At 38.8% G+C, this 22,991-nt stretch overlaps 1 long non-coding RNA gene across 1 annotated transcript in view; it reads right to left on the reverse strand.

The window, feature by feature from the left end:
- The window catches only part of LOC137633548 (uncharacterized), a 31,712-nt gene extending 24,526 nt beyond the window's left edge, over positions 1-7,186 (reverse strand). The window contains exons 1-2 of the long non-coding RNA XR_011042266.1: positions 7,126-7,186; positions 5,143-5,251 (exon numbers count right to left, since the gene is read on the reverse strand). This is a non-coding gene — a long non-coding RNA (uncharacterized lncRNA). The remainder of the gene's footprint in view (positions 1-5,142; positions 5,252-7,125) is intronic.
- Positions 7,187-22,991: the final 15,805 nt, after the last annotated feature.

Consider the following 22,991-nt stretch of genomic DNA (forward strand, 5'->3'; position numbering starts at 1 on the left):
TTCCAAATATTGACATCTGTTGCTACACAAAATACGAACCTTAAGCTCTTTAAACAGGGGACTCATACTTGGGTTGTTGGAAGTCCCATCAACTGGCTGAAACTTTGAGCCTGGGATTGCAGCATCCAAGCATAATAACGCCAAGGATGAACATCCTTATACCTTGTAAGCGAGTGGCCTGTCAGTACCCGCGAGCTGACAGCTTGAGCGAAAGTGAATATGAGTGTAATAAGGTACTGTTACTGTAACTGTCAAGGCGGCTATTATTATTATTATTATTATTATTATTATTATCATTACTTACTAAGCAACAACCCTAGTTGGAAAAGCAGGATGCTATAAGCCCAGGGGCCCCAACAGGGAAAATAGCCAAATGAGGAAAGGAAACAAGGAATAATAAAATATTTTAAGAACAGTAACACCATTGAAATAAATATTTCCTACATAAATTAAAAAGACTTTTACAAAACAAGAGGAAGAGAAATTACATAGAATAGTGTGCCCAAGTGTACCCTCAAGCAAGAGAACTCTAACCCAAGACAGTGAGGGACCATGGTACAGAGGCTATGGCACTACCCAAGACTAGAGAACAATGGTTTGATTTTGGAGTGTCCTTCTCCTAGAAGAGCTGCTTACCATAGCTAAAGAGTCTCTTCTACCCTTACCAAGAGGAAAGTAGCCACTGAACCGTAACGAGAGAGAAGGATCCAATGTAGAATTGTCTGGCCAGTTAAAGGACCCCATAACTCTCTAGCAGTAGTATTTCAACGGGTGACCGGTGCCCTGGCCAACCTACTACCTATAATCAAAACGCTTGTAAGTATATATACTGCGCACACTGAGAGCCAACATCCAAACTTCTCCTTGTAAGGAGATTGGGGACGTGACTTTAATATACAATGCGCTAAATATATTCTAGCTACAAGCTTAAATGGGGCTTACCGGCAGTCGCAAGAGTTCTAACCGACAGTCTGGATTCTATGCCTAAAGAGGGGGGAAGATGAAGAAAAGAAAATCCCAGTTACTGCTTATTCATTCATCATTAAATAACAGTATAACTTCAGACTTCAAATGACTGCAAATAGTCCTATAAGGGGCTAAGGCCGCTAAAACGCTCACTGTGCAGCTACCATAGGGCCTATCAAAAAGGAATCTATGAACCTGTGTGTCCCCTCTTCCAGGTACAGTATTGGGTGGTGAAGAGGGTTCTTCTCTTCCACAACCCTGCTTTAAGTACCAGCATGAGAGAGAAAGAAGTTCTTCTTCATAGCCAGGGATGGACTTATGGCCCTAAAATCATGAGCTGATAAGAAGGAGATGGAGTCCTTCGTCACCTTTATCTTGACCCTGTCCGAGCAGACGAACAGTGAGTGAGCTCTTTGAGATTGTTTGAGATGGCGCCTTTGCATTCTCCCAGGACACCCAGGGTCATCAGTTACATGTCAGAGACTCAGAATCTGAAAAGAACTGAACCTAGGATCAGATTTTAAGTCTTAGCAACAAACTCAGGGATACAGTTGAATGTAACCTGTCCCAATCCCATTGAATGGGGGCCGTCGTAAGAGATACCATGTAACTTGCTTACCCTCTTAACTAAGCTTAAGGCAAAAAGAAAGACCGTTTTCAACATAAGATCACAGTCTGAAGCCTGATGTAAATGATCACCTTAAAGAACAAAGGACTTTACTACATTCCATGGAGGTGGTCTCACTTTTAACTGAAGACAATCCTCTTCAAAACTTCATATAAACATAGACAGGATCTACTAAAGAGTAAATATCTAACCCTTTTAGTCCAAAGACCTGGCACAAGGCCAAGCAATATGTTTTTCACTGCTGAGAATGAACAGTTTTACCTCCCCGAGATAAAAGTAAAAACTCAGCAATTGGGGGCATAGTTGCTCCGAGTGGAGAGGCACCCTTTCCGTGACACCAACGGCAGAAGATTGCCCACTTTGCCGGGTAGACTAAGGAAGATTCACTATTACGCTCCATCCTGGATGGGCATCATGGATCCTATGGGGAGTGTCTAGGCGATGCGAGGCATGGAGAGACACGTTTGTTGATGTACTAAGAGGTGAGGCTCAAGGAGGTGACAGACAAACAAAGAGGTGAAGCGTTTATTTACATGCTTCACTAAGCGTTGAGGCTTGTTTGCGAGTGGTGTGCTTGGTAATCAACCAGTTTCAAACCCCTAACAGAGCAGTGTGCGCACCACCAGTGTGCTTAGGGTTAGGATCCTACTAAAGAAGGCTCAGGAGAGAAGGGGTTTTGATTCATGAGAGCTCAGGTGATGCCAGTGTGTGGTAGTACACTTGTTTCAAACCCCTAACCGACTGAGTGTGAGCAAGTACAGGGGGTAATGAGCGCACTGAAGCGGGCTCAGGAGAGAAGGGGTTCTCTAGTGGAGAAATGACAAATTTATAAAATGATTTGCATTTTCCTTACGTAAAAGAGGAGAACAGCAAAGGCTGAAATATGGCAGTTAAAACTTTTAACAAGGTGTAAACAACCGTACGGTAACTACCTTGTCAGTAAAAGGGAAGCAACCACCTACCCCTCCGCTCACCGAAACCGCAATTGGTTTGCCTACCTGCCTTGTGGGAGGGATAAGCATCCTCGTAAGTGAATACTTGCTTGCTATCATTCGTAAACGTAGGCAGAGGTTGACACTATCCCCTTGGGACTACAGGCTTGCAAAAATTAACCTTACAAGGCTATGTCTCACTAGCCTATTGTGTAAGCGCTCCAAAGAGCTCTCCCTTCCGTAGGGAAAACAACCCCAAGAAAGAAACTCCGAAGAAGAATTACGTTTCACATAAATTGGCGTCTAACAAGATGCTTTGTGCCCCTCGCCACAATGGTGGCATGTGGCGGCGGCAAGCGATCAGTAGTAAACCGCATTTGTGGCGATAACCCCGATGTTTTGTCTTGGGGAACGCGAATACGCAACCAAAGGAGTTCGTTTCAGTCTTTTATGGGGTGTTACCAAATGCCATGAAGAAGTGCACAGCCTCGCATGTAAGGGTTTGTTGGCCCAGAACACTAAGAACACAAACACTAGACAGTAAGTGCACGAGAAACACCAGCAAGCAACAGCAAATGCAACCGAGCGCTGACGAGTATTAACATTTACTGGCGAGCATTAGCAAATACTTGCGAAGAGAAAGTAAACACTTACGTATAAGAATAGGTACAGGTAAAGTTAGTGTGCGCTACCAAAGTGCTGTAGCATGCACTAGAGGCAACACTAAACTGAAGCTCTGCAGTAGCGCTCACTTGGTAGTAGGGTCTCAAAAACTCATTATGGGTCGCACACCTTTGTCAGGCAGGAGAGCTTGCTCTTCCACCTTGCTAGAACTCAGAGCACAGGTGAACAACACTGTGCATGACTTCTCTGCGAAACCAAGGTCTTTGCAAAGTACTCATGCTCATCCTGAACCCCCATAGGGTGTTGGTAAGTGGCCATATGTCATCCCCTTGGAAGGTAGCGAAAAAGGCTGCGCTGGACTTTGAAAACAGCGGTTTCTCCCCTGTAAGAGGTTTAAAACCATGAGGCGCAGGTCCCGAAGGCCTTAGCCTTACAAAGCTCAATCAGCATTGTTGTGCCCCAAAAAGGCCCAATGTAGGAAATAAGGCAGAAGAGTTATAGCCTACGAGTAGTTTCTCCCTGGTAAGAGATGGAAACCATGAGGCACATGTCCTGAAGGGCCTGGCCTCACAAAACTCTGAGAGTTTGGCTGTACCTAAAAGCACCAAGTCAGCAATAAATCAGTAGAGTCGAAGCCTACGAGACTCGTCGATGGGATAGGCGGTGACAGCAATCAGTAGGCAAGCATCACAATCTGCAGCAAAGCTCACAAAGGAAATTGCTCACAAGACTTGTTTTGTACCATGAGGGTACGGCAGCGATGAGCATGAACTGCAAGCAGTAACCTAACTCCTTCATCGCCAAGCTCCGAAGAGCAAGAGTGGGGCATTGATGAATCCAATTCCCACCGGAGAATCTCACAAGGGGAAAACCACCCAGGTGAAGGCAGTTTCTCCCACGGGCGAAAAAGGCAACCAACCCTGGTCACCGCTGTTGGCTACTCTGTCCGCAAGTAGAAAGATTGTTGGACAGTGGCTGGTGGAGGGTAACTCTCCCTCGCAAGGGAAAGGTGTCCAACACCTGACGGCGGACTTCAAGGCAGCACTCTCTGCTTCGTGCCAACAAGCTTTGTTCAAGTTGAAGGTTGGCATTAAGAGCTGCTTGTGAAACAGCCAAAGCCAGTTTCTGGGTTCACCCCAAAAGGGATACCCCCAACTATAAATCCAAGAGGGAACCAGTCTACCACTGCTCTCGTTCTTATGCCAGAGCTGCCAGAACAAAGGTGAGCAGAAACAGAATGCTGTAGCAAACCATAGGCCTACAAGGTAAGGCAATCTATACAGACAGACAGACAGACATAGGCCTGCAGTAATACTCTTGAAACTATTCCTTAGTGGGGAGACCCAAAAGCTCCAAGGTAGGTAAGAGTCACTGTGAGCGGCAACGAAAGAGACTTTCCTCGGAGGTGGGCACTGTTGCTTCGCTAAGGGAAGCAAAGATTTCATAAGAAAGGGTACAGTAGTCCAGGATCACCATCTGAAAGACAAAAAGAATTTTTAAACTTTTAGGCCAGTTTCTTTTAATTGTAAACCAGTTAAAAGGTTTTGACAGGAGAGTAAGACTACGTCTTTACTCTACAGGCCCGAAATAAAAAGTGGCGATGGTTTACTAGTGCTTGAGTGAGCTAAGTGGTTGGTTTACTAGTGCTTGAGTGAGCTGGGTGGTTGGTTTACCACCCAATAACCCCCTAGATAACGAAGGGTAGTTACACCTCGCAAAAGCTTCAACTGGCTGGATTCAGCTATCGCCAAAATAATACTCCTCAATAATGAGTGGAGGGTTTGTAAATAGTGAAGGAACAATGTCATTTTAGATAGCATAATCACATCCAAGTAACCTATTCTAGGGTTCCAGGTCTTTCTCTTTTCTTACCAATGGATTTCTACTTCAGTGCCTGGAATAGCCCTTCTAAACTCATAATTGTTCAACATACAAACCCATAATAAAGACATAGGCCTTATTTACATGTAACAAACTTGAATAATTTCTTACCCAAACCTAGGAGGACGAAGACCGAGGCCTTTATACTTTTTACTGTTAGGTGGAAGAATAGCGTAGCTGCCTCCAGCAGGAAGTTGTGGAGCCATTAATGCCTCTTGTTCTGTTGAAGCAAAAATTTTTATTGACTATAACAAACATACAAAAACTATTTGGTATAAAAATTTATGTTGCAGACACTTTTACTTAGCGATGAACATATGCAGGGAGGGAATCAGTTATGACATGACCTTTTTTTACATTGACCTGTAATACACTACAATAATACAACCCATTTTTTTATCAGTGAAGTTTTTCTCGTATAGTTCTATAATAACACCCTACCTATAGCCTCTCTATGTTCCAAGTACATGAATCTGTATCAAGATTTACAGAGTTCTGAGTGATTAACAGAAAATGTTCTCTGGAACTTCACTTCTATAGAGTTGAAATGTCCACTGCAATTTGTTATTGTAATTAATCTAGAGTGACAAAGGAAACTACAATCACTTGTTCCTTTCCTTGTCAATATTATTATCCCCATCAAAAGAAAAGTCTCATTTTGCAATATATAATTTCTCTTTCACTCACCCTTTTACCTCTTGTTTGCAAAACACTTCTTCATTCACAAAATAATTGCTGAAGACCATTTTTGCTTTGACTCAGGTTGAGGCCGTCATCATATATACAGGTGGCCACTATCATACATTCAGCCCCAAACCTTTTTTGTTATTATTATTATTATCAGCTAAGCTACAACCTAAGTTGGAAAAGCAAGATGCTATAAGCCCAAGGGCTCCAAAAGGGAAAAATAGCCCAGTGTGGAAAGGAAATAGATAAACTATATGAGATATGATTAACCCACTCGGCTAATGTGTGTATTGTAAGATGTCCACTTGCCAGAACAGAGGGGCCACAAAATGATCGACATACAAAGCCTCATTTTCAAGAATAGGGGAGTATGTATGATAGCGGCCCCCAGTATGTGTGATGACGGCCGGTTAAGTATATGGCAGTGTAAGGGGGTAGGCAGGGGCATTAGCAACCTCCCCCCATTAGGTTAAGTAGGTAAGGGCACGGCTTGTAGGTTAAATGAGGGAGTAAAGTATAGGTGTTCTTGTGTAGAGGTTTTGCAGAAACACAGACTAAAATGGGAACAAAATTCCCATTTTATATGAATGCAAAAGGAACTGGCCGCTGATATACAAAGGCTCCCAAGAATGAAGTCAGTTACGAAGTAAACACAAGGTGGAGATTTCGTCTTAGCGTAAGTTAAGTATACGACTGTCTAGAGGGGGATCGGGAGGAGAGCATAGCCCCCGTAGGTAAGGATACAGCTCCTCCTAGGTGTTTGGTTCTGTTATGAAATGTAGTTTTTCGGTCACAGCTTATGAAATTTTAAAATATACCTACGCGAAAAAAAAAAGATTATCATGAGAATTGTTCAAAGTACCTATTTATACCAAAGGAACACTTATTTTAATAGGAATACTGTACTAAAGTAAATCAATGCCCCAACACAAACCTAATCTAGGAATTATTGTTCCAAGTCATAGGGTTTGGAGTAACCTCGGACCGGTGCATGGGTAAAGAAAAACTTCTGATCGGTGCACAAGGGTAATTAATTAAAGATATATACGTCTCATACACCTACGGACTGATATATATATATATATATATATATATATATATATATATATATATATATATATATATATATATATATATATATATATATATATATATATATATATATATATATATATATAATACAAAATGTAATACAAATCCTTAAAATAATCCTAAATACGGAAAAAAATAAGTTAAAATCAAATTTTTCGTAGGCGAAAATAAGCCCAGCATAGGAATTGACATCCCTGGAAGAAACTGGCTTATTTAACGTATAATATAAGCTTATTTAGCCAAGCTTTTGCCTTGAAACTCTGTATAACACAATAAATCAACAATAGTAAGCTTATATGTATTAAATATACTTACATTTCATTTACTAAATTTGACTTAAATCGTAGTTTGAATAAGTGTGGGGGCAGAGTTGGATTGGTGTTGGTAGTAGTAATGGAATATCTATGTTTAGAACGGCTCTCTCCAGATATATATAATTTCTGTTAATAACTTCTATTTCATGATAATTACTATTGATATAATACTTTTATTTGGTTTATAATGCTTATAAAGTATTTATCTACACTTTTATATACTTTTATAAGTCTTTTCTTTAGTTAAATACTTGTATTAGTCTCTTTTTTAGCTTATACTATGCATACAAGTCACAAGAATTGTGAAAGACAAAGTACCAAATACCCTTATGAGAGAAATTGGACTAAGATATATCTGTGTTGACATTTATAGAGCATTTCCTATCCCAAGGGATTCACAATAAATTAATACACATATTTTCGTAGGGTGAACTATCAATTTGAGAATCAACTCTTTTATATAACTTAAACTTGCTGAAAGTTTTTCAATCAAAATTATGAGCCTGTAATTTCTAAAGCCAAATTAGGTATCATATGTAATAGGTTTGGCAATGAAATAAAATACATTTAAGAGAAGAGAAATCAACACTTGTTTACTATAAAAGAAAAATGAATTTAGATTAATAATTAAATATATCTAAGATATTATTATTATTATTATTATTATTATTATTATTATTATTATTATTATTACTTGCTAAGCTACAACCCTAGTTGGAAAAGCCCAGGGGCTCCAACAGGGAAAATAGCTCAGTGAGGAAAGGAAACAAAGAAAAATAAAATATTTTAAGAAGAGCAACAAGATTGAAATAAATATCTCCTATATAAACTATAACAAACTTTAACAAACCAAGAGGAAGAGAAACAAGACAGAATAGTGTGCCCAAGCGTACCCTCAAGCAAGAGAACTCTAGCTTAGACAGATAGGAAAAAAAAAAGACTTATGATTACTACATTAATTACTTCAGTAAAAATATGTCTTGATATTCCTTCACAATCGGTTACTTGAATATCACACCTAATAATTTAACTACTATCATTAAACAGTGAAGAGAGAAGTTGGGAAGGTAAAAGAAAGAATGTATGTAGAATAAATGGATATAGACAAAGGTTTATTACATAATGTTTATTGAACTATTATTGAGAGCGATGGGAATATATGAAACCAAAAAAATTAATTGAGAATAATTAAAAGGTTTATGATAGAAACAAAGTGTTTATAGGCCTATTGGACTTTTGTAGAAAAGGAAAGTGGAAACGTGAAAAATGTGTGCTATTATATTATGTACATGGATTTTGTTCAACATCTTTGTGGATGGAATGATGCAAGATGTGTGTGTGTGTGTGTGTGTGTGTGTGTGTGTGTGTGTGTGTGTGTTCAACATCTTTATGAAAGAAGTGGTTCAAGGTCTGTCTCTCTGAGAGAGAGAGAGAGAGAGAGAGAGAGAGAGAGAGAGAGAGAGAAAGAGAGAGAGAGAGAGAGTGAGTAGGGTTCCCCTGCTGTATGGAATCGGAAAAGCAGCCATCAGAGAGAGAGAGAGAGAGAGAGAGAGAGAGAGAGAGAGAGAGAGAGAGAGAGAGTAATGACTATTCCTTCCTTTTTACTCCTTTTCAGGGAGTGGCACTTTCTGGCCCCGGCAACAAAGGTAGTTGATGATTTTTGTTAATAACATCATTAAGAAAGTATCTGAGCATTATATTGTTATCACCTTACATTTCTTTAAACATATCAAGAGTAGGGTTGTCACGCGTCCCGGATTTTATCCTTTTGTTCTCTGTCCCGCATTGACCCTTCTGAGACACCCTTATTGTCCTGATCTTAGTTCAACATATGCTAATGTTGAGTGTGTATCCTCACTCACTAATGTCCTGTGGACTGACGAGCGGAACAGGTTGAATGTGCCTTCTGTAAAAGCTATCTCAAAATGTCCTTGGAACTTCAACTTTCAGCGTAAAGAATCTTGTTGACCGGTGCTAGAGAAGACCTACTGAAAAAATGTAAAACTTACTTACTTTGATGGTTTCTTTTCCGGTCCCATACAGCAGGGGAACCCCACTCTCTACAGGACCTCCAGTGTCGTTTTACCTTATTCGTTCACAGTATTCAACGTTTCATGTCTCATATTCTTCATTTACTATTAAATCGTCATTGTCAAAACTCATGAAATAAGAAAGTCTTTAGGGAAATATAATTACAGAATAGAGATTTGAGTTAAATTTTTGCTTATGTAAATTCAATTTATGATAAAATGCTCTACATAAAAAGAAAGTTAGCTTAGTTAATGTAATGTTTATGTTAATTACTAATTTTCCTTTTTTATTTTTTAGTTAAAATTGGACAGGAATTTTTCAAAATTACTTTCCTTTTGTTTTCTTTATTCCCCATTCAATTTCTAGCTCTGTGTTTTTCACTTACAAGTGCCTGATAATTATATCAATGTTCAATAATATATTTGCCTGGCTGTGTATGTCAGTATAAATTCATATATATGGTGAGGAATTTTAAACGTCCCGAATTTCTAATCTTGTCGTCTGTCAACCTAAGCAAGAGTAACATTTAAATCATGATGCCTTCTATGTAAGTTCTGGTTGTTGCAAACTTGAAAACTATTTGCAACTTTAATCATCTGCAAACACAAGAGTAAGGAAATGGACATTTACTAAGAGAGAATCTTGACCCTTTTCAATTGTCAAATTTTCCCTCTGCACCAAACAAGAGATTACGTAAAAGGCAGCTCCAATTTTAGAATAGATTTACCACCAAAAACACAATAATTCCTTTTCATTTAAAGGTTTAAAGGCCACTCATGGATGCCAGAGGCAAGGGACAGTGACATTGCCCTATCAAGCAGGACAATGCCCTATAGACTGACAATATATATATATACATATGATCAGAGCCAAAGCCTCCTCTCCACATAAGCTAGGACCAAGAAGGGACAGGCAATGGATGCTGATGAATCACAAGATAGACCTATAGGCTTCCCCAAACGCCTCATCCTTAGCTCACAAGGAGGGTGAGGTTACAGTAACCAAAGAAACTAAAGAGTCAGGGGCATTACCACATCGGCCCCCATAACTGTACTTTTAATCAATTAAACCCTTACGAGGTTGAGGCAGGATTTCTATGATAAGTATAAAGCTCCAATCTGTGTCCAGACAAATTGGGCTGTCTGTCCAATGGAAGGTTCAAATGGTTGGGCCATAAAAGCCAATGTTAGGACCGGGGAGACTTTTCAACGACATAGGTGCAAATGGGGAAACACACGACAATTAACCTGTTTAGTCAAAAGTAAATAAAAGATGGACAAGAGAATGGAGTAAAGACCTTATGGCAATGTCTACAGTGCAGTGCTTGAGGGGCACAGTCAGCAACCCTTTCTGACTAAATGTATAGAATTTGGACCATATGGCTTTGTAGTGGGACCATGGAAGTCACCAAGTCCCTAGAGGGAAAATTATGTCAAAGAAAAACCAAGATGGATGAAATGAAACCAGAATCAAAGTATACAATATAAAAAAAGCATTAGAAGTAACAGAGACAAGGGTGACCGAGACCCCTTCTATCCAAAAACCCAATCTTGTGACAAAGTCCTTCCCGATGAAACGTGATTCACGAAGATCCAGCAATTAGAAATTATCTGGGAGAAGGAAGGAATTAATGTCGCAAAACCTCTTGAGAAGGACAAAAGACTAAACTGTTCACAAACATAACATTAAGCCCTGATGAAGTCAACACCCTCATTGTTTTGTCTAAAAATTTTTACAGATCTTCAGAGTAACAACAAGAATCCAGGACAGCAGATGTAGGACTTTGACATTTAAGATTCTAAAAGATTACAATCAATTGTTAAAGGAGACGCAGGCGGAAATTATGGGATAATTAATAACAAGGAGACCTCAGAAGGCAATAGTGTAAAGGTCCCTTGCAAAGTGAAAATTGTGCCCATTAGACTTTGGCCAAGTGCTACCTGGGGGGAAATCTCAACTGGTATAACGCACTGAAGTAAAACTTGAAAGATATTGGCCAGTAAGATGAAAATAGAAAATGAGAATGAACTTTAAGTAGAAGGTTATAAAGTGGGTGCAATTCAGGGACAAAGGAATGCTGCAAAGACACTTAAGCGATGCCTACAGTGCACAGCAGGAGGTGCACCAGCCCATAAGGGAACCACCAAAAAATGGACGAGAAACCACGATTAATCCGGACTGCTCTGCGATCATACCTGCTTAATGACAATGTAATCCAGCAGATTTTTGGTCCAGTGCTGTGGATGAGGAGACCGTGCGACACACAGGTTCAATTTGGGGAACCACACAAGTGCACAACAGATGTTGGTCTGAAGAATAGAAGGAGGCAGGGACAGATACAAATAGAAAGATGAAAAGTATATGAAGCTAGCAGCAAAGGGGATACTGAGAAGCCCTTTGAGTAGTGCACATATTAGTAAAAACAGATATACACAACAAAAATCCTATACTTAGGAAATACAGGATTACTGTATGAATGGATAAATGAATTTGGGCTATATAACCCAGAACTAGGACCATCAAGCCACTAAGCGCATAGTTACAAGTGGGAGGAAAAGTCAAGAGGTTGAACAGGAAAATGGTGGAATGGATAAACCATGTGACACTTGAACATTATTAGGTCATCAACCCTACGGTTACAAAATGATTACGGATAGATAAGAAATGACTCTCTGCATTTGTAATAATAGTATGCTCACCCTCTGTCAGTTGAGCATCAAATGAACTTTACAAAAGAAGACTTCATATAATAAATACAGAGATTTTGTTTGGTCAATTAGTACAGAGAGGACGATGAAACTCCACTCAGTTGAAACAGACACACAACACAGGCGAGGAAGTCTGAGCAATGACTGGAACATGACACAAAGAAATAACGAGATCAAATCAGAAATGGGATTTTAAACACCTTTGCTAAACTATCAATAAAACTAAATTATTATTCCAAGATGTATTGAGCAATCTCTCTCGGGACAATCTACCTTCAAATATTATCTAGTTCAACAAACCTCCCTTCCCTGAAGCAGGACCCACAAGAGGTGCCAGAACAGATTGAAATAAAACCTCATCTTCTGCCAAGTGATCATGTTCCTTCTGCAATTCTTCAACACAAGATCATTAAATGAAAGACACAACTAAAGATTGTTTGTAAGAAACCACCACAAATGATTTCAGACAAACTTAGAATAACTCAAAATTTGCACCCAACTCTTAACAATCAACATAAGTCTGATTTGCCTCAAAATATTCTAATATCAAAACTAAAGATTGGAAAATTCCAATCAATGTAAAACTATCAATGAACCTTTTACAAAACATTTCTTAAAGTTAATTTCCCTATTCATAGATACAGAACTATCTTGACTACTTTTCCTTGAAGCTCAAAAGGCAACTGAAGGAAAACCTCCCAGTCGAACTGTGAAGTCCAAATTGAGAGTTTTCACATCATGACTGAAGTTGAAGAAAATTTTGAAAATATAGAAAAACAAAATTTATCAGTAAATACTTTGACTAGACCTCTTGGTTAACATTGATCAATTGTAACAAATATCTCATTAGAGAAAAAAAAAGCAAAAAGTTGGAGTTCTTGAAAAAGCAGTTACATAAATAACTTGAAAAGCACTCAGCAGAGTGCAGACCTCCATCACAGCAGCTTATTTCTCAAAACCAGATTAATTGCCCTTACCAGAATCAATTTAGACTGTAGGTATATTTGAAGTCTGTGTGACAACCAAGTGTGAACTTGGAGCTAAGGTTACGGTTAATCCAGTCGACCTTTTGCTCGGCCTTGACCTTTGACCTAGGACTTTCAAAATTGAATCATTTCTGCATCTCTACATAAGAATTAGTCCCTGAAAGCTTCACTACTCAATGAATAAAACTATGGAAGCTGTTCAGAAACAAACAAACAGAAGGGTAAAAAATGACCTACCAACTTTGTTAGTGGAGGTATTCATGGCTAGGTCGTAGTTTGAAGATAATCCGAACACATTAATAAACGCATCTTTAAGACCAATATGGTTTGTACACAAATCAGTGACGAGTTATTTTAGACATAACAAATGATCACAAGATTTAGTCGAACAACCAAAAGTTAACGAGAGAAATTCTTTCGTGTCTAACCCACATCCAAACATTATTGATAATGTTGAATTATATCAACAGATCAAGCAATGTGGCTACTAACACATTCACTACATCAAATGTAATATGTTTATTCAACATGTAACAAAAGGATACACTTCTTTGGCACAGGGGAATATCAGACAAGATAGTACTGTACTTTGTAATGTTCTGAATTTGCTTAATCTAATGTAAGCTAAAGAAATGAAAACAAATATTGAAAAGCTTTCTATCTTTCTTATTTGGATTTTTCCTAATTATTGAGTGTGGCTGGAGGCTAGGAGACTTTTGGCACCATGATCAAGGCTTGCTAGAGTTGTAATACCGTCACGAGGAGGTGAGAGATTGCTTGCGTAAAGCAAACTCTCAGGTGAAAGATAGCTTTCACCTTTAACACCATTGGCTATTGGCATAGCTGCCAGGTTCTCCCAGTAATTCTGAAGAGCCAGAGCGCTCTTGTGTTGGAACGTAAGAATGCTTCTGAGCTACCTGGATACATGAACTACTAGGCAAGGACAGCAGGTTGCGCTAGCGACTGCATCTGCTGAAATCCCCGTGGGGTTAAGACTCGGCAGGCTTAAAGGGAGAAAGAGACAAGTATATCTCTCTAGTGAAAGACTAACTTCCACTTTAGTGGCAGAGGGCAAAGCTTAACAATTCGATCACTGACCAAGTCTGACGATTGGTCGCAAAGCAACTGCTTCCAATAAGTGAGGCTGACATGTTGAATCAACAACACTCGCTAGGACGCAAGTTGCGCGTGTGCATCAGCCGACACATCAGCAGAGACAGAGCAGACGAAAATGACTTCCTCTCTAAGGGATATTTTATTCCTAAGAATTCCAAGAAGTCTAAATCCATGGCAGTAAAGGTGAGTCCCTGGCAACAGTTGCTCACGTTTAACCAACTTGAAAAGAGTTAATGGAGTCCTGAATATGATTAAGTCATCAAATCAAGGAATAAGATCCTTGAGACGCAATCATCAATGGGAAAAAATCCCAAGAGTTAAGTTTCAGTTGGTATAACCAGTGAAGTGGAAGGAAAATGAATGACAGACTGCTGGAAAAGAAACAAAGGGATGTATAGAGTAACAAGATGGAGGAGACCTTGGAGTTTGGACGAGACGTATGATACAGAAAGGATGATACAAAAGCAGAAGGTATTTATACATGAATTTCAGAGAAGAAATGAAGAAATCAAAGTAGATTGAGATCAGGACCAAAGTGTAGGCAGTGAAGTTAAAAGAAGAGCTGGAAGAGATGAGACAGAACACCTCAGGAAAAAACTGAGTAGCAGCACTTGTTTTTAGGGTAATTCAGCCCACAAAATTATATAGATGAAATATCCTTGAGTAAGGAAAATAGGAAGAAAGTATCACTCAACAGAAGGGATGGGTCAAACATGACATTAAAAGAAGAAACGCAAAGATGATGGAACATTTTTGTAACATTATGAATAAGATACAAGAGGGTAATCTGATATATATATATACCAGTTAATAATTCTTTTGCCCTGTGGTAGGAGAGTAAGAGTACTACTACTGTATATTGTACGTGTAGAAGAAAGGAATAAAAGGACATCTGCTGTCTTGTAGTCTTGCTTTTTAGTAAAAGATGAGGCCCACTGCCTATAACTGTGGTTAAGGACTGCAAGATCATGCGATCGTAACAACCCTCTGCCAAGTGGAACATACTGTACACTGATGCAGGAAGAGCACACTAGGAGTTGTTAGTTAAGGCAAACTCAAAACTTACATTAATCCTGAAGAGAAACATCGTTCACTCTTCTCAATAGTCTGAGCATCAAGATCTCAGGTTGCATCCCGAGATATACCAGGTCTTGTGCTGGTTGCAGAGAGGACTTCTCATGATTTACTACAGCCTCCAGATCATGGCAAAACTCGAGCAGTTTGTCTCAATGAAGGGAAAGGATCTCCATCGAGTCTGCAAGAATCAGCCAATCGTCTAGGTAACGTAGACGACTGCTGTGAGACTAAGTTGCCACTAGGGAGAAGACCCTCGTGAATACCTGGGGGGGGGATGAGGACAGGCCAAAGCTCAGCACCTTGAATTGGTACATCTGGTTGTTCAGGATGAATCTTTGGTACTTTCTTGAAGGTGAATGGATAGGGCTCTGGAAGTATGAGTCTTTCAAGTCCAGTTTTATAATGAACTCCTTTGGTCTGACAGCTTGCGCGACCATTTTTGTGGTCACCATCTTGACCGGAGTCTGCTGAATAAGCTCGTTCAAGGCGAAGATTTTGATGATTGGTTTCCAGCCTCCAGATGTCTACAATCTTGCAGTATTTCCTCTTGTCATATATACAGCTGAGAAAGTGAAAGAGATGAGCTTACTGACCTGAGGGACTGGGAAAAGCGCACCACTTGGGCATAAGCCCTACTCTTGGCTTCTTTAAACTCCCTAGACCATGGCAAAGCTACCTTAGTCTTGCTGGGCCTGGGGTATCATAAAAGAGTTCAAGAACAGTACCCTTTCCCTTGTGGGAACATCAACTGGATCTCCCAAGGAGTTGATCTTCCTTATGCATTTTAAGACCTGCAGAAAGATGTAGTCCAAGTAATTCTGCTCCAAGAGAGAGATCATTGGACTGGTGGACACCAGCAGCATGCCATCTGAATGTTCCAAGCCATCGTCAAAGGAATCTTCCACCCCCGAGCTCACATCCACAGAAGCCCATCTGGGTCAAAGTCGTCAACTATGAATCTAGCAGGACTTGAGACCTAGGAGGTAAGCCACAGTCCTCTGGTCTTGAAGAGGCCAATCTGGGATCAATAATGCCTTTCTTAGAATCTGGGATCTTAGATGTCGTGTGACAGTTCTTCAGAATGGTCTAAGTGTCCTATCTCTCTCACGAGGTACAAAGACGACTCATTCCTCCTAGCCTCCTTAGGTTGTACGACCTTCGGTGGTATAGGAGGAGAAACTATTACTTCCGCGGTTAGAGTGAAAGGTTTGGGTTGATTCAAGTCTATCTCTAGCCCCTGCTAGTCCTAGGGTGATGAGAGTTGTCTGTGGCGGATTTCCATGTCACTGTCCCTGTTTCTTCTTCTGAGATGTAAACAGGATAATTTCCCATTCTCTCCCACTCAGGGTAATGGCTGGTGTTGGAGGCCTTTAACCCTGGATAGGTACGGTGGGTCGTTTGCGACCCCGAGCGTCAAAAAAAACAGGTTTTTCTCACGTGACTCACCTCCGTGACTGAGTTTGTGGGTGATCGACCTGCAGGGGGTGTCTCCCCTACACGCTCTAGTAGTGTCCAGATGTGCATTGCTGTAGCTGTACTCCTTCCCCGATTTCTGAGACGCGTCGGGGTCGTTCGCGTCCGAGTTTACCCTTCTGAGGTAGTTTGCATAATTATCAAAGTTATTACGTATTATGAAATTGTCGTAGAATGGTGCAACTTGTATAGGTTATCAGTTGTGGAAAGTCTTGGTGGATTGTTTGGCTACCATGTGCATGTTTTTTTTTTTAGTTAAAATGTCGTTCATCACCACGAGGACCATTTTACCGCGAGTGCCCCTTTTTCATTTTTTTTTCATTTTTTTGCCAAGTCATTTTTCCGTAAGATATTGCCAAATAGTGTCGTAAAACTTTTGCTTGTTTAGTGTTGGAAAGTGTGTCTAGATGATCTGGCTACCCATGCGTGACTTTGTTTTTGTCAGATACGACGTAGTTATTGGTATATTGGGTATTTAACTGCGGTTACCAATTTCTGTTTTTTTTCAATATTTGTAAAAATTACTACGTAGTAAGGAATTGCCGTATATTATTCATTTTTTTTTCATGTTTATGTGTTAGAAAGTGTGCCTTGATGGTTGGGCTAACACTTGCATGTCTTTTTTTTTATCTGAGATGCCGTATATTAGAATGTCGGGCATTTTACCGCGAGTGGCCCTTTTTCATTTTTTTGCCAAGTCATTTTTCCGTAAGATATTGCCAAATAGTGTCGTAAAACTTTTGCTTTTTTAGTGTTGGAAAGTGTGTCTAGATGATCTGGCTACCCATGCGTGATTTTGTTTTTGTCAGATACGACGTAGTTATTGGTATATTGGGTATTTAACTGCGGTTGCCAATTTCGGTTTTTTTTCAATATTTGTAAAAATTTACTACGTAGTAAGGAATTGCCGTATATTATTGATTTTTTTTTTCATGTTTATGTGTTAGAAAGTGTGCCTTGATGGTTGGGCTAACACGTGCATGTCTTTTTTTTTATCTGAGATGCCGTATATTAGAATGTTGGGCATTTTTCCGCGAGTGCCCCTTTTTATTTGTTTTGCATTTTTTTGCTTAGTCATGTTACCGTAAGGAATTGGAAAGTAGTGTCGCAAAACTTATATTTTTATAGTGTTGGAAAGTGTTTCTAGATGATCTGGCTACCCATGCCTATTTTTTTTTTAGCCAGATATGGCGTATATATAAGTATGTGTTCGATTTTCCTGTGATTGCCATTTTTTCGTTTTTTCCCATTTCTTTCAAAATTACTACGTACTAAGGAACTATCACAGAGTAATGATTCATTTATATGTTTATTTGTCGGAAAATGTGCCTTGATGGTTTGCCTAGCACGTGGCTGAAATTTTTTTTTTCTGAAATGTCGTATATTAGAATGGCCATTTTTCCACGAGTGCCCCTTTTTATTTGTTTTGCATTTTTTTGCTTAGTCATGTTACCGTAAGGAATTGGCAAGTAGTGTCGCAAAAACTTATAATTTTATAGTGTTGGAAAGTGTTTCTAGATGATCTGGCTACCCATGCCTATCTTTTTTTTTTAGCCAGATATGGCGTATATATAGCCTAGGTATGTGTTCGATTTTCCTGTGATTGCCATTTTTTCGTTTTTTCCCATTTCTTTCAAAATTTCTACGTACTAAGGAACTATCACAGAGTAATGATTCATTTAGATGTTTATTTGTCGGAAAATGTGCCTTGATGGTTTGCCTAGTACGTGGCTGAATTTTTTTTTTCTGAAATGCCGTATATTAGAATGTTAGCCATTTTTCCGCGAGTGCCCCTTTTTATTTGTTTTGCATTTTTTTGCTTAGTCATGTTACCGTAAGGAATTGGCAAGTAGTGTCGCAAAACTTATATTTTTATAGTGTTGGAAAGTGTTTCTAGATGATCTGGCTACCCATGCCTATCTTTTTTTTAGCCAGATATGGCGTATATATAGGTATGTGTTCGATTTTCCGGTGATTGCCATTTTTTCGTTTTTTCCCAATTCTTTCAAAATTACTACGTACTAAGGAACTATCACAGAGTAATGATTCCTCTAGATGTTTATTTGTCGGAAAATTTTGTTTACTTCTTTTTTGATTGAATATCATCAAATTTTTTTAGCTAAAATATTATATTTTACATTTTTTTTTCGATTTTATTTCCCTTCAAAAAATTTTTTTGGGTCAGAATTTTAATTTTATAGTCGTAAAATAATCGACAATTATCCAGCAACCCACCATACAATTTTTATGCATATCCAATAATAATTAGATTAGTAAATAACACCTTGAAATTGACATACCCTTCCTACATTTCAAGTGGCAGATTAGGGAGTCTGAGTCAGTGTGGTTGGCGGCCATTTTGTGGACATATCCGAAGCGTAAGTTGCCCTATCTATATATATTCTTGTTCCCTATAGAATTTGTGATATTTTGGTATATTTTTACCTGCATAAATATCATATTATATATTAAATATATGTATTTTTTTACGAAATTTCTAAGTACTCAAAAAATTACCTTTAGATATGGCCCCTGATATAAATGTAATTTACAAAATAATGAAGATTTTTTTACATATTTCTATTTTAGGATAACATATGTTTATTCCCTAAAAAAATTAGCCACTTCCTATTTTATTTGGGTACCCAAAAAAATTCATGAAATTTGGACAAATTTTTTTGGCCAAAAAAAGTTACCCTTTTTTTCTCATTTCAGATCTTCACCTCCATGGGTCTGACTTCATCCAAAATACATCAAGATGTGTCCTAAACATTCAAGAATCAATTCCTAAAAGGATTTGTGTATATATGTATAAACTTTTTTTTATGAATTTTTATGTCAGGTCTTTTGTTTTTCTACTTAATTTTTTAAAATATTTATAATAAATAGTTTTTCTGCAGATGAGTAGTATTTATCTTTACAGTTGTTTTAAGCATTCATTGAAGTTTTTTTTGGCAAAAGAAAAAAGGAGGTTACTGCAAAAACTGATTTTTCAAGAATTTTTTTTGGCGTCGGGGTCGTTCGCGTCCGAGTATACCCTTAAAGGGGTGTCCGAGGAGCGTACCTATCCAGGGTTAATCATTTATTTCTTCTCTCAATAATGGTAGATTGAGAGATCCTCTCTCAGTTGAGGAGAGAGAGACGACGACCGAAGCTTCTCCTGACAATGGTAGAGGAGGAGGAGATGCTATAAGAGTTTTGATATGAAATTGTTATTCCTTTTACTATATTATTATTATAACGACTGATGAATATCTCTGTAAAAACTCCAGTTCTGTAAACTTTTTGCTTAACATACAAAGTAGTTTTAATTTTAAAGGCTATAAGAGAACAATTGTATATTTCGATATCTAAGTTGAATGCTTTTAAAACTATTAGTAACACCTGGAAACCTAATTGCTTTCTTTTTTAATATTTTAGAAACACTAAGAAGATGTAATTAGCAGTAATGAAGATAATACTTAATAACTCGTATCATTATGCCAGAATTCACTGTTTCCTCTTTAAGAGGGATTTTATTGGGTTTCAGGGAGGGACTACTTTGTCTCATTTTAGTCAAGTCATCCAATTGGAGCCAATTCTTTAATAGTCCCAAATATTCTGTTCAATAATTCAAGATATATTCAGGTAAAATTGTAGTGATTTCAGTACACCCTACACGGTGTACTGTAAGCATTACTAAGCTTTCGTGGTGGCAGCAGGTCATGATGAAATCGGCTGTTTAGTGCTGCGTAGAACAGCGAGATTTTTCGGGCCTTTAACTCACACGGGTGCCTGTGTTGACCCTAGTGCGATACAGAGTGATTTTAAAGGACACTTAGTGTCCCTAATAGACTGTTCCTCATCAAGGTGAAGTGACATAGATTCCTACACGTGTGCCACGTGTTCTTGGACATGAAGTGTATAATGATTTTAAAGACTGGCGTTCCTCCGGGAACTTGTGCTTAAAGGCAAAATATTTCCCTTTCAGATTCCACATCACCATCTTACTGAAAATCTATATCTATTATCCAATATTATTATTGTAAATAATTTTCCATATTTCCATGCAATTTTCAAATAAAATATTTATTTTATTTATCATACGCGTGTGATTTCACTCATATCTTTCATGTGAAAATAAATTGCTGTCATTGTTTTATTGATACTATTTCTATGGTTAATTATAATTAATATACCTACTACCTAATATACACTCACCTAATGGTATAAATTTGTTCCTACACAAATATTTAACCTTCTGATCTGTCTTCGAGACCGGCACGATCTCTTCATCCAGGTGAGTATCTTCGTTAGGTTACTCCGAGATGTTCCTCTTGTCCAATTAGGACTTTCCTGCCAGGGGGGCTGGAAACCAGGTCATTATAATGCCACTGGTAGTGACATTTAACGGAGATGTCATGGTCTCTTCGGTCACCAGACCGCAGGAATATTAGTCGAAGTAGAAGGCACTTGAAATGGGAAAAAAAATCCACGATACATTAAATCTCTAGTATACTTCCATCAGGACGACAGGGCTTGAGCCCAAAAAACGGATTTTGAGCGAAGCGAAAAATCTATTTTTGGCTGAGATGGCCATGTCGTCCTGATGGACCCGCCCAACTGTTCCAGTTCAGCCTGCCAGGACCCCTCCCTGTTATACTGTATCGCAGAAGCCAGTAGAAAGCTGAACTTAGGAATGAGGACGGGCATGACGTCACACAGTATGGCTGACTGTTTGTTTACGTTGCGAGTACCGTAACAGTAACGAAGGAGGGTAACTTTGGAACGGCTCCTCAGTTACCTCGCCACCTTTTCCCCCCTCAAAGCGTAAACACTATGTGGGGTGCAGATTGCCATGTGGCGTGTTAATGCATGCATCCCCTGTTGATATACGATATCCTAAAGGGAAACCTTTAGGGTACTCGCACCAAAAGTTAGAATTCTGTGGAACCTTTAGTCTAATTCTCTGGGAATATCCACTGTAGTCATATATACCCAAAGGAAGCTACTTCAGGACGACATGGCCATCTCACCCTAAAATAGATTTTTCGCTTCGCTCAAAATCCATTATATATATATATATATATATATATATATATATATATATATATATATATATATATATATATATATATATATATATATATATATATATATATATATATATATATATATATATATATATATATATATATATATATATATATATATATATATATATATATATATATATATATATATATATATATATATATATATATATGTGTGTGTGCATATATCCATATATATGTATATATGGTCATATAAATACAATGCTGTACTTCCTTGTTATGTTAAGAAATATTCCACAATAATGTAAGAGTATAAAAATTAAGTCTATTTCTGTAACTCATACAAAAAAGATAGTTTTTTCCCCAGTTAATATTACCCTGTGATACAGTACAAGGGTAGTTTGTAGCGCTACGGCCAGGCGTCCTCATTTGCTTATTATCGCTCCGACTGTTATCTTGTATAGAATAAAAACGTTTGGAAATGGTCTACGGATCTTAAATATGTTGTGTAAGGGGGGTTCTGGGGGGAGGGCGCAGCCCCCCTGGGTAAGGATACGGCTTTTAGCATAGGTTAGGTGGGTTTTTTAAAGTTAGATTTTCCCGCCAAAATCGTTTTTAGAACGACAGCCACAGTTCAGAATATTCCCGTTTTCTATGGGATCTGGCCATCACCCTACAAAGGCTCCCAGTACAATAATATCATAAAATCACAAAATTGAAGAACCAAGGATCAAAACCAGCTTAGGTCAGAGGTCATGAAGTGAATATTGGTTGACACAGGTAAGGTTATATATAAATGTAGGTAAATTTACAGTTACATCCATTATGGGGAAACTGGAATAAAAATATATTTGTTGCATCAGAAATAGTGTAGTTTCAACGAATTTAACGTTTATTTTGACCGCAAACCATCCGATTTAGAGATTTACTATGTAATTGGAGTTATAACAACAAGTTGTTCCAGAATGCAGAAAGACCCTACTTCATCCCAACAATTATGGGGGACACCGGGTGGGAACCGGGGTTTTGGGTGGGGGGGGGCGTCAAATGATATTTGCAATAAATGAATACTTATCCTTCCACCACCCCTCCCCTATACCCCTATCTAGCCCTACCGGGGGGGCTCCGCCCCTCCTGCGACCCCCCCTTAAGGCCACAGTGATTTTCAGGGCACTACTGAACCTAAGAAAACCCACCTAACCTAGCATAGGGGCCCTGTATCCCTACCTAGGCCTACCGGGGGGGGCCCCCCCTGCGTCCCCCCTTAAGGCCACAGTGATTTTCGGGACACTACCGAACCTAATACAACCACCTAACCTAGGGCCCTGTACCCCTACCTAGGCCTAGCCCCTGCGACACCCCCCCCCCTTACAGCCACTACCTAACACATCCATCAAACCAAATCCAAAGTGATGGGACTGCTGTATACATCGTTATACTATC

Source organism: Palaemon carinicauda, chromosome 43, assembly GCF_036898095.1.
Source record: "Palaemon carinicauda isolate YSFRI2023 chromosome 43, ASM3689809v2, whole genome shotgun sequence".
Classification (NCBI taxonomy): domain Eukaryota; kingdom Metazoa; phylum Arthropoda; class Malacostraca; order Decapoda; family Palaemonidae; genus Palaemon; species Palaemon carinicauda.